General features: G+C 44.7%; 1 protein-coding gene and 1 long non-coding RNA gene across 7 annotated transcripts in view; one reads left to right on the top strand and one right to left on the bottom strand.

The window, feature by feature from the left end:
• dok4 (docking protein 4) overlaps positions 1-13,191 on the bottom strand; it is a 137,631-nt gene that overhangs the window by 37,259 nt on the left and 87,181 nt on the right. Inside the window, exon 1 of one of the 5 annotated variants that reach the window (XM_034229092.1) lies at positions 6,186-6,211. The exons of the other annotated variants lie outside the window; for them this stretch is intronic. The gene's annotated coding sequence lies outside the window, so the exon portion shown is untranslated. Of the gene's footprint in view, positions 1-6,185; positions 6,212-13,191 lie in introns of those variants that run through there. 5 annotated transcript variants of the gene reach the window in all.
• The window catches only part of LOC117554635, a 68,085-nt gene continuing 60,966 nt past the window's right edge, over positions 6,073-13,191 (top strand). For both annotated transcript variants that reach the window (XR_004570294.1, XR_004570295.1), the window contains exon 1: positions 6,073-6,247. This is a non-coding gene — a long non-coding RNA (uncharacterized LOC117554635). The remainder of the gene's footprint in view (positions 6,248-13,191) is intronic.

Here is a 13,191-nt window from a genome sequence, read left to right on the forward strand (position 1 = left end):
AGGTGGTACATTGGTGCAGCAGTTGTGAGAGGTGTCAAATTGCCAAGGACACTCGACCAGCGGCTCGTGCTCCCATGGGACACTTGCTGGCTTCTAGACCCAATGAAATTCTAGCCATTGACTTCACTGTCTTGTAGCCCACCTATAGTAGGTTGGAAAATGTCCTTGTAATTACAGACATTTTTAGCAAGTACACTTTGGCCTTTGCCACCCGCGACCAACAGGTTCTGGTCACAGAATGGTTTTCAAAGTTTGGTGTCCCAGCCCATATACATTCAGACCAAGGCCGAAACTTTGAGAGCATTCTTATCCAACAACTTTGCAGCCTCTATAACATCGAAAAATCTCGCACTACTCCCTACCATCCGGCAGGCAATGGTCAATGTGAACGGTTCAACCGAACCCTTCACAACTTGCTGCGTACTCCGCCTGTGTCTCGGAAACGGGATTGGAACTCTTGCTTGCCACAACTACTGTATTCGTACAACACTACTCCCCATCAGTCAACTGGTGAATCTTCATTCTTGTTGATGTTTGGACAAGAGCCAAGGCTCCCAGTTGATTTTCTGTTGGGTAGAGTCCCTGATCCAGTCGGTGGTCCTGTCCATGAGTGGATTCAGGAGCATCAGGCAAAATTGCAAATTGCCTTTGAAGGAGCTCAAGAGAGGTTAAAAACTGCTGCAGAGCGCAGAAAGAGGTGCCATGACCAGTATGTCAAAGATGTCCCATTGAACGAGGGCCAGTTACTCTGGTTGCGAGATTGTGGTGCAAGAGGACGGCATAAGATCAGGGATATTTGGAGTTCTGTCAGGTATATAGTGGTGAAAGCACCAAACGGCGGTTCGGTGTACACGATTGCACCTGCAAACGACCTGACCAAAACCAAACGGGTCCACCGCACTTTGTTGAAAGCTGTGATTGGCACACACTCCAGATGGTCTCCAGATGATGTCCCTGTCCCTCTCTCAATTCCTCCTGACTCACCACAGTCAGATGATGAGCTTTCCTTTGATGGTGACCTGTGGGTTTCAAGAAATGAAGCTCCGAATCCTCCTACCAGATCAGCTGTGGTGACCCCAGAAACCCCTTGGTGGCTGCCTCCACCATCTGACGAAGCCTCCATTGAGACCGGTCCTTCGGTAGCTCTCGCTGCCATGCCAAAATTGCCTTCCCCTCGCTTGGCTATCCCTCCATCCACTTGCCCCGAATCTAGCGCAGTGACCTCGTGACGGACACCACGGTTAACCGCTGGGCAGCATCCTAATGTCCATCATCTCCCGAGAGCGTTGGGAGAATTGGCGCCTGTGGCTGAAAACTCTCCTGGTCCGGTGTCTAACTCGGTGTCTGTCATCTTTAGACCTTGGGCCTAGGTTAGCTAACCTGGGCTTGATTTGTACATCGTCGGGGCGACGATGAAAATGGGGGGATAGATTGTGGCAGGATGAGCAGTAAATAGTGTTGTAAGGCATATTATTTTTAGCCTATCACCGCCAGGGGGCACCCTATAAAGGAGCAGAGGCTTCTAGCTGGCGGCCTCTTGTTCGCTGGTGCCCAGACCAACCCACTTCCGTTCTTGCCGTGTTTTGCTTCCGCCACCGGCGTAGGTATGTTGTAGGAGAATAGTTGGCTTCAGGTAAAGTTTCGCAATTTATCATACTTACGTGTAGTCACGTTTTGTTTTGTATAGCGGAGAGTCTTCCTGGCGATGCCCGTCAAGTAGCCGTAACATAGAGAGCATGAAACTCTCTCCTCTCTGCCTGATCGGTGGGTACGGCGATTTGTTCAGTCCATTCACCACACCTTTCCTGAACATTAATATTATACTTGTGTGTTTATTGTTAATCTAGGGCCAAGCTAAGGCTTTAAAGAACCGCTGCTGTTTTGCTGCACCGAAAAGAGACGGGTTTCTGGCGCAGGGTCATCACCCGTACTGCTGATCCTGTGTGCTGCTAAGTGCTAGTTGATTGTCTGCGTCTGGCTATCGTGTCTGGTCCGGTTTTGGCATTGCCTACGGCAGTATCATCACCTGCCCTACCGATCCTGTGCTGCTGGACACTACTTAGATTGTTCGCTTTTGGCTACTGTGGTTGGGCCGGTTTAGCGTGGCTTACTCTGTACTAGAGGTCCGCTCCCCTAGTGGTATTTTAGTGACTGGACTGCTGGGCTAACTCCTTCTGTTTAGTTATTCTTTCCTTCACCAATTTCAACTATTTTGTTTACTTTGTTCCTTTTCATTAATAGTTTATTTTTTGTTTATTCCTATTTTCTTTTGTTATTTTCTTTATTTTCTTTTGGCTTATTTTATAATTAATTAGTGTCGATATATCTTTGGTCAAATCATTATTTGTTTATATGATAATGGTTTTGGTTTAGGTTTTCTTTCTTTGCTTTTTGCATAGTTTTGTTTATGCCGCATGATTGCGGCTTATTTTGGTTTATTTCATTTTGAGTCATTCTGTGTTTTTGTCCCCCACTTATTGTGTTTTCCCTTGTTTTCCTGTTTTAGTTACTGAGAGCTGAAGGTGGTGGTATTGGTGTCCGAGGTGGTGGCTTCCCCCTTTCCGTGTGCTGTGCTTCCCCCGGGTTTTTGGATCTTTTCTCCGTGTGATTGTGTGAGTGTGGAACACGTGTGACCGGGGTGACTTAAGTTTGTTTTTGTGGGATCCCTCTACTCATTCGTTGACCCTCTCCCCCACTGGTAAGCCTCAGCCCCCTTGTTCGTTCTCTCTTTTGGATATAGCCCTGTGTGACTGTTTTTATAAATTGTATTTTTACTATTGTATACAAATAAATTGTTCTATTTTTGATAATTGAACCACGTCTCTTGTTCCATGAGTAACCGAACCTGTGTGTCCTAGTGACTTAAAACTTGTCACATTTCCCTGGGTGAAATTCCCGGGGTGGCGTTGTCGGACTTAGTGGTTTAACCAAACTGTTAAATTAATATATTTATTCTGCGGCCACTGCTACAAACTGGCGTTGTCGGACTTAGTGGTTTAACCAAACTGTTAATTAATATATTTATTCTGCGGCCACTGCTACACTATGTTTTTAAAATGTAATTTTCTTAAATGTTTTTATGTGAGGGACTGCGGAGGGAAATGAGCTCAAAGGTAAATCTGGCACTGTTACGCTTGACACATGTTAATGTTTTAAGTGTTCATTACTGTGCATTGTCCCCGCCAAATAAACGATTAAGTAAATAAATAACGCACGCACGCATTAACCTGTTAAGCCCTGAGCCTGTTTTTCAGGTCTCAGGATCGAAAATGACATTCCCAGAACAAATGACTATATCTTCACTTCTAAAAGGGGAAAATTAATAATCTTTCTTCTCAAAGCAATGATAAACCTGTGAGTTGGATGTAGATAAGTCAGAATCAATTTATTTTAAAGTAAATTCAGATTGAACATAGTAAAAAAATGTAAATTATAGTGTCCGTCCAAAGAAAAAACATTATTTATAGTGAAAACCACCTTGAATGATGAGATCTGAGACTAAAAGCTGAAAGTGGTCATCAGTAATTGTATATGTTCAAATGTCTACCGTGAAGGATATCATAAAGCCTTAATGCAATCGAATGTAAAACTAAAAAAGTTATGATTGATGAAAGTAGTAAATCGGTCAGATTTGACCCGAAGACAACAGGAGGGTTAAACAGTGTCCCAGCTCTCAGTCAATCAGATTCATTTTACAATACAATTGCGGAATGCTTTGGTGCAAAAAATGTGAGCTTCTCTCACCCAAAGCAGAAATGAAACTTTGAAGAAACGGTACAGCTCAAATGGGTGCTTGGATTTGTACCATTTTGATTTCTAAGGATAGAGGGTGTCGTTTTTCTCATACTGATATTCTGAACAATCTGTGCTATTGTATTTGCTATAGAGTGTCTCTACTGTAGGCTATTTTTATTATATGTACAGCACTTTGGCTCCACCAAAAATCGTTTATAAATGTGCTATATAAATAAAACTTGATTTGATTTCTCTGCTTATGAGCTCATGAAACCAGACCAGTGCATTTCATATCACTTTTTTAAGTATTCCTGTTTCAGGTCACCTGTCTCATATAGAAGTCAATGCTCCTCTGACTCTGCTATCATAACTCAGGTTTGATGATATGCTGTTAAGTTTACTGGGATAGAACCAATGAGCTTCAGTATTGACATTAAAGAGACATAATGATGCAGGCTGGATAAGCACCATCACGAGGAGCAAATGCAATTCACTTGGTGGCCTTCTCCTGAAACGTACCTTTACTTCCTTTGCATATACACAGATGTGACTGGCTGTACAGTATTTGATCACATGAACTTCAGAAAAAAGTGCAAGCCTAGGGCTATCAAGGTCGCTCATAATTAATAGCCTATATTGTTCCATAAATGTCTTGGCACAGTTCCATCCTGTACTTTACTGACCATTTTGAAAAAGCCTGTGACAAGTAAAAACTTTGAATCTTATTATATTTAAAACGTTATTTTAAAATGTTCCCATAATTAATGCAAATACAGATTACATTTCAGTTTGATTTCATTATTAAATTGTAATATTGGCATCTGGGGACTTCCGCACAAACTACTATGACCCTCACAGCAGAAACCAAACTATGCTAATACGCTAAACAGAATAGGGAGTCTGTAAAAAAACAGAAGTACCCTTCAAAACGTATTCACATCTCTCCTCTTCATATACAAGAAGGTGTTTAAATAATATTGCATCAAAGACTATGACAAATATAGGTGTCTCATTACTATTACATGTGTTAGTATTTTGAAAAACACAACCACACCCAGTCACAACATGGATTCAATGGTGCACCCTCATTGATCCTGTGATCGCTTATCCTGTGTGTGTGTGTGTGTGTGTGTGTGTGTGTGTGTGTGTGTGTGTGTGTGTGTTTGTGTTTGTGATGAAACTGTATCAATGGAGTGTTCAATGTGACTGAAAAGCCAGCAGCCCTCACACACACATCCAGCAACAGCTCCAACTCTTCTCACAAAGATAAAAGTGTGTGTATGAGTGTCAGATGAACTGACATGCATAGGTACAGTGTTTGTGGACACTGAACACAGTGGACAGTGTCTCTTTCACAACACACATTATCAGTGATAGATTCTTACAACTGCAGTCAGTGATATTTGAGTGGCTCTGAGTAAAAACAGTAAGATAGCAGCCAGTGTTAGCAGGTGCTGAACATCAATATCAGTCACTCATCTGTCAGCTGATGGCTTCTAAACACAGGCAGCGTGGCTCTGTGTGTTCACAGGGAACGTTCTGCACCAAGGATACAAAGAGCCGACCCTGATGCCTCCAGCTGTGTGTGTGTGTGTGTGTGTGTGTGTGTGTGTGTGTGTGTGTGTGTGTGTGTGTGTGTGTGTGTGTGTGTGTGTGTGTGTGTGTGTGTGTGTGTGTGTGTGGTGAGCAGACAAGTGATCGTCCTGCAGACAAACCAGCGATGATGTGTCCTTTTGATTAATGATGTCCATACAAATGTGCAGCAGATGATCGTGAATGTGTTTCTGTGTGTTGTTCAGGTTCACATTGTTGAACGTCAAATATGTCACACACACACACACACACACACACACACACACACACACACACACACACACACACACACAATTACCTCCAAACACACATCACAGTGACATGAGGACACACATTCACACACAACCACCTGTCTCTCCAGCCTCTCGCCTGAAGAGAAGTGAGTCATGAAATCAGTCAGGCAGTCAGCCCCTCTCCCTGCCTGCCTCTTCTTCTTCTATTCCACTTATGTCACTAAAGCCTTCACGCTCCTCCTTTTGTTCTCACGTATTTTTGAGGAAGTCTGAAAATGAGCCCATTCTTTAAAGGCAACATTCACAATGACACCGACACTTGTAGTTCTATTTCGTCTCTACTGACCGCCAGAGGTGGTGCTTGAGCACTGGATATGTCATCGCGCACATGCGCAGCTCGAGTACCAATAACAACAAAGTCACCTGTGACCCACGTGACACCGGCTATTATATACCGGTGTCGTCAGAGGATCTGTTCCTTTCATCTTCTCGCTGCACGAGAGTACCGTGGCTACATTCTTGTAGCCTGCAGCGTTCGGTTGGAACGTTTGATCTAAGGGTTTCTCTGCAAACAGCTGGCTGTATGCAGCTTTGCGACTGATCCAGTCGGAGCCGCGGGCTTACTCGTTCTCCAGGAGCTGTGGCCGCTGCGCAGAAACTTCGACGGACACGTTGGTGTCAGCTTGGTCGGTGATTGCAGTGTTTCCGCTCCCTCTCCCAGCTAAGTTGTCCTGATTACTGTCTTGTTGCTGTTTGGCTTAAACTTTTTGGTGATGGCAGCGTTTCCGCTCCCTCTCCCAGGAGTTGCCCTTGTTATGCTCTTTTGTACTTTTTCTTGTTTAGCTAGTTAGCAGTAGTAGTAGTAGTAGTAGTAGGCTCAGCCTAACTATGTCCTGCCTGTGCAGCCACTTTGGCTGACGCTTGGGATAAGCATCGGAGTTACCCGTGCTGTTTTTTTCTTGAGAAGCCATTTTTCTGGTCTTAGCTTTGTGTTTTCGTTATTAACTCAACCAGTGAAAGCAGTGTTCTCGCCCCCGCTCCTGGTATACGTGTTGCTTGATTCTAGCAGCAGGCGCCTGGCTAAGCTGTCCTGTTAAACTTCTTTATTTAATCCAGCTAGGTCAGGGGTGCCCAACCAGTCGATCGCGAGATGTGTCTAAAAATAGAACAACAATATTCTGTTTTATCGTTAATGTCCTATAACATAATCTTCCTGTGCCAGAATAATGCACTTGAACGCATCAAAGCTTTGTGATTGGCCGGCGTGACCCCATGTGTCGGGGCGTGGCTGGTGGGCAGTGGGCACTAGTTCGCTGACGTTGTCCGTGTCAACAGGAGTGACAGTCCGCACACACACAAGACCGCAATTATGGTAGAAGCAAAAAAGCCCAAAATATATAATTTTCACTCCGAGTGGGAGGATGATTATTTTTGTATCTATTCCAATTCAATCTCATCTGCAATGCGAGCGTGGCTTTATCGAAGAAGGGTCATTTAGGAGCAGCATTTCAAAACAGTACACAAACGCTACGAGATGGAATTCCCTCCTTATTCTGCCCTGGGGGCCTGAAAGGACAGCTAGAGCTACTTACGTGTGATATGAATGATAATGGGACACATCGACGTCTGCACTCACAGTGCTGCGGACTGTAGACTAGGTAATGTTACTTTGATCCGGTTACTTATGTTGTGGCAGATATTTAATTAAGCTTTCTTAACATAGCCTAATAGTTATAATAGTCAGATTGCTCTGAAGATGGGAGGTGATGTTCTATTCATTTTCACGTTCACACAGTCGGTGATTTTGGCCGGCCGTCTTTCATGCAACGGCAGTTTAAACTGTATTTCCTCCGCACACTGAGCTCTGATTGGTCAGCAGGCGTGGTGCTTTCGCTGAGTTGATCTCTTATCCTGGAACCTATCCTGCTCCGGAGCACAGACTAGGTTCCAGGATAAGTCACCATGGAGATCTAGCCCGCTAAAAAGTGAACCAGCTTCGTAGTACCGGAAATCTCAGAAGTTATCTTGCTAAACGAAAATCCTGCTTCGTAGTATACCCCCCAGGTTAGCCGCTAAGCATAAGTTACCATGGAGATCTAGCCGGCTAAAAAGAGAACCAGCTTCGTAGGACCGGAAAGCCGGAGTTTTCCCTGAATTTAGCCGGCTAAGCGAAAATCCTGCTTCGTAGTATACCCCCCAGATCTTCATTCAGAAAACAAGCATTCTAAAAGGTTTTTCGCCTGCCGTCTGGTCTGCAGATTTGTCAAAGCATTAATTCATGGTTTTTACTAACCGGTATCAGTATGTTGTTACTTCGGCATCATTTAGAAACGTGTATTACAATTTAATCATGGTAAAATATGTTCATTTTGTTGAAGTTGTAGCTACCGAGCCAGCGCGTCTTGTTTGAATGATGCGAGTAAACACAGCTGGCAGCCGCGGTGAAACCATGGGTGAAACTTGAGCGTTTTTAGAGTGATGAGAGCGAACAACGATCCCTGATAGATCTCACGAGAATGTGTATAAATATAGATACATTTTCATAACAAAACAATGGGGTTGCTAAGCCGTTGCTAGGCCAATTGTTGGAGTTGCTATAGCAACTCCAAGCTACCCCCTGGCGCCGCCCCTGAAGAAGGGTAATTTAGGAGCGGCATTTCAAAACAGTGCACAAACGCTACGAGACGGAATTCCCTCCTAATTCTGCCCTACGCTCCAAAAGGGGAGGGGCCTGAAAGGACAGCTAAATGCACAGCAGTCCATTTTCACCAGGCCCAACAACAAGAGCAAGGCTGCTACCAGAGCATCTTATCGTGTCAGTCACGTTCTTGAGAAACACATGAAGTCTTTCAAAGACGGCGAAGTTGTGAAAGAAGCATTCCTGGAGGCTGCCGATGCGCTTTTGGGGGACAGTAAAAATAACAGTAGCATTTCAACAGGTTTTTGATATAATAAAAACTCAAGTCAGATACCGTTATTAATCAGCTGTAAGTTTTAGTTTGAACTTATTCATTATAATTATTGTACACAATGGTATAAGAATGCAAGGGTGCATTCACACCTAATAGTCCGCTTCTCTGGTGCGCACCAGACCACAGTTTGTTACATTGTTTCATTTCTCAGAAGGTTCGGTTTGCGTTCACACGGGCAAAACTCAAACGGACTATAAACTTTAAACACAAGTCATGTGCACGGAAATGCTGTTCAACCATTGGTCAGACATTAAGGGGGTAAAAACGCAAATCCCGGCAATTTCTACCGGAGCCTCTGCCATGGAGCATCGGCACTTTCGGCAGGTTATTAACGTCCGTTAAAAACATTGTAACACATATAATGAGAGACGTTCTGCAGTAAGGAGGGGCGTTTCACAGACGACAGGTGGCTCTGACTTTTATGTATAGTTTTTAGTTTGATAGTTGTTTTTACTTTACAATACACTGTTCAACACTTCATTCTGCTACTCTTTAACTAAACAACCGCGGATGTCTTGAAAGACTCTTTCGCTAAAGATTTTTGAAGACATCCGCGTTCTTGTGACACGTAAATACTACGCTTCCTATGTGTTGGTGCGGACTGCGTTGACACACCAGCAATGAACCGCTCCAGAGTTCGCAAGCAAGCGCTCCGAGACCACCTATTTTAGCGGACCAGAGTCCGGTTGTTTAGTTCACTTAAGAGGTCTCGGACTATGTTCACACCGACCCAAATGAACCGCACCAAGCGGCTAAACGCACCAGGGTTCGATTCAACCGGACTATAAAAGGCTGGTGTGAATGCACCCTCTCTTAAGCCCCAAGCCTGTTTTCAGGTCTCAGGCTCGAAAATGACATTCCCAGAACAAATCACCATATCTTCCCTTCTAAAAGGGTTAAATTAATAATCTTTTTTCTCAAAGTAATGATAAACCTGTGAGTTGGATGTAGAAAAGTCAGAATCAATATAGATGTTTTTTATTTTAAAGAAAATTCAGATTGAACATGGTAAAAAACTGTAAATTATAGTGTCTGTCCAAAAGATATTTTGTACTTATAGTGAAAACTAACCTTGGATGATGGGTTAGTAGACTAAAAGCTTTAGGAATCAAAAGTACAACATATAATAAGTACCCTGTATCAAGATTGATGCAAAACAAGTGATATTTGACCTTTTTAGACAGATTTAGCAAAAACCTTCTGGGGCCATTTGGGTGGATTTTCCATATCTCTGGCCCCTCTTGCTCGATGTTGACATGTGACATCTCTTTCTGACCGTTAGAGCCAATAGAATCAAAGGGAAATCCTCCCGCACACACTCATGTTAAAAAAAAAAACATGCGCATGCAATCTTGCTACAGAGCGTAGGATCTGCTCTGATATTTGAAAACGGAATTGCAGTTTTATTGCTTATAGATTATCAGAACATTTCAAAGGGGGCACAGTCACATTGGATATTAACCTATGGATTAACTACAGCATCATTTTTATCGTTTTAATGCCATTGAAGACCAGTTTTGACCAGACAAAACCGAGGTAAGCCATGTTAGCGTTTTAGGCTACCGAGCGCCACATGTTTTGATGTACGTTTTTGTTGATAACGTCGCAAGTTTGTATCTTTCAGTGTTGAGGTGGGCACCGTTAGATTCTGTGTCTTTACGATCATAAACGATGTGTTGGATGTGCAGCTAGGATAAGTAAGAAGGGAACGAAGGCCTTAGCCCTTGCCCAAGAGTTGTCCGTCCTCTTGGCCAAGGGTGCAATCGAGCCAGTAGACCCTCTGCTTCAGTCCGGGGGGGTTCTACTCGGCGTACTTTCTTGTGAGCAAGAAAGTCGGCGGATTCCGTCCAGTCTTGGACCTCAGAAGAATCAACAGATTCCTGAAGGTGCTGCCCTTCCATATGCTAACCACAGCAGACACCCTTTGTGTTGTCGCAGAGGGGGAGTGGTTTGCAACCGTGGACTTGAGGGACGTCTACTTCCTTCTCAGTTCCGGGTGCTTCCCTTTGGTCTCTCCCTCTCTCTAAGGGTGTTCACCAGGGTCGTGGTGGCAGCTCTCGCACCCCTGCAGGCGCAGGGCGTGAAGGTCCTGCCGTATCTAGACGACTGGCTGGTCTGCGCGCCGTCCCGGCCACAAGTGTTCCAGGATACGGCGCGCCTCTTATTTCACGTAGCCCGGTTGGGCCTAACAGTAAACACCAGGAAGAGTTGCCTGGACCCCTCCCAACAGGTCACTTACTGGGGATGGTCCTAGATTCAGTCGCCATGAGGGCCTACCTGACACCTCGTCGTGCGGACGACATTTCCCACCTTCTTCCCATCTTCAGTCTGGGCAAGAAGGTGCCTTACATTCAGTTCCTCTGACTCTTGGGCAGACTGACGGCTGACTGCCCTTAGGCCTGCTGTCTCTGCGCCCCATGCAGAGGTGGCTGAACAGCCTTCATTTGGACACCAAGTGGCACAGGAGAGTCACGGTGTCTCAGCGGTGCCTCCACTCTCTGTCCCACTGGAGGGACAGGGCCTATCTTTCGATGGGCGTGCCGATGGGTGCCGCCCATCCCACCGGGAGACTGTCACTGTGGATGCATGTCTCTCAGGGTGGGGTGCGGTGTGGCAGGGCAGGACTGCTCAGGGTCAGTGGTCTGCCCAGGAAGGTGCACGCAATATCAACGTGCTAGAGCTTCGGGCTGTGCTGCTTGCACTCATGCACTTTTTACCCCAACTGGCAAGCATGTGCTCGTTCGTTCAGACAACATCCCAGCTAGCGGGGAATGTTCTCACAAATTTGGCTAACGTTACCTATTGGTTCTAATAAGGTTTTAAAGAAACGTTTTAATCTAATGTTCAAAGAACCTTTTTAGGATGTTTATTTTTTCAAATAATGTTCCTATAAGGTTTAAGGTTAACTAAGACATAATGTTTTAACTGCAACATTCAGAGGATGTTTTGAGGATGTTATTGAGGCCTGAGATGACAGAAAGTTTATTTATAAAATGTTCCTTTAATGTTATATGTTAACAAAGGTGGAACGTTTTGCCTCCAACATTCTAAGGATGTGTTTTGGACGTTGTTGGGTAACACATTAAAGATGTTCTTTATAAAACGGTCCCTCAATGTTAACATGATAACAAATGAAGAACATTTTGAAAGCAACATTGCTGAATGTTTTCAGGAGGTTATTCTTTTTTTATAAAACGTTCCTGTGATGCGAAATATTAACAGGGTCATGGTCAACGTCAGATTTATTTGTAGTGCGCTTTAAAAAACAAACTTGCTGCATTTGTTTGAAAAGGATGTTTATAAGAAATCTATCACCACATTTTCGTTTTTAGAAAAAAACAAGCACGTAATTCATGATATTGCATGTTTGCGTAGGCATGTCTGAGTTCCCAGCTAGACATTGTTGGTTCTAAAAACATTCTGAGAATGTTACCATTCATTGTTCTAGGAATGGTTTCATCGAGAAGTTTTATTTTGGTTCCTAGAATGTACTTCTGAAAGGTAGGATAACGTTCTCTAAAAACATTCTTAAAATGTTTGGTGATAACATTGTTCGAACATTGCTTCTCTGTGATGTGCCGTAATGGTCATCATGGTGACGAGCCACGCCATCGCCGCCGCTGCCCGTGAGGCAAAAGGGCTGCGAGGGAGTTTCCACACGCTGCATTTCACTCCGTCTCTCATCATGAGGCGCATACACGCCCAGAGGATGAGAGGTGTGTGTATGCTGTCCACACGAGGCGTTATAACGGTGCTCGTGGATTTATTATGACCGTGTGTAGGAGGCATATCTGGGACAGAGGAATGCCGCGAGCTCTGCAGTTTATAAACCAATAGGTTAAAACAGCAGGCTTCTGCAGCGAATGAACCACCTCTGGAGAGTCCCCCTTTTGGAAGAGACCCAAGGGGATCACCACGTGACCAGCTGACGCCAACGCCGAGCAGCTGCGTCACGGAGAGGGCTGTGTGGGTTGTGACATGCCGGAGGAGAGCTGTCAGTTCCTCCACTCGCTGCTGCGAGAGGCGCGCTCTGCTGGCTGAGTTTAATTCCCCTCCAGATAAACGTTTGTCTGAGAGGGAAGAGGACAGCTCTTCTTCCAATTTATTATGAAACCCAGGCTTTGACAGATGCGATACGAGATGTACCGTCTGTAAAGCGACTTCCTCCCTGGAGCGAGCCAGCAAATAGCAGGTCGTCCAGAGGAAACCACACTCTCATCCCTCCTCTGTGTAGTGGCTCCAGCCTTCTCTACACAAAAATGGGAGGAGCCAGGAAATATCCAAACGGCAGATGATTGTCTGGTCTGATATTCCCTGAAATGAGAAAACGCAGGAATTTCCTGTGTTTCGGGATGAGGGGTACGTGGAAGTATGCATCCTTCAGGTGGAAGTGAACCAGTCGTCCTGGTGAACACATTCCAGCACCTGTTTGATCGTCATCGTGTGGAATACTGACAGATCGAGGATGTCTCATTGCCCCAGTCTTTTTCGGGATTAGAAAAATAACGGGAGTGAAAACCCCTGATTTTCCTCCCTTTGAGGAACCCTGGAAATATCCTCTTTCAATAGGAGTTCCAGCAGCGCTGAATGGAGCGCAAGACACTGCTCCTGGGATGACAGGAGTGTTTCTTGTATCCCATGGAACTGCGGGTGGAGAG

The sequence above is a fragment of the Gymnodraco acuticeps genome, unplaced genomic scaffold, assembly GCF_902827175.1.
Source record: "Gymnodraco acuticeps unplaced genomic scaffold, fGymAcu1.1, whole genome shotgun sequence".
Classification (NCBI taxonomy): Eukaryota; Metazoa; Chordata; class Actinopteri; order Perciformes; family Bathydraconidae; genus Gymnodraco; species Gymnodraco acuticeps.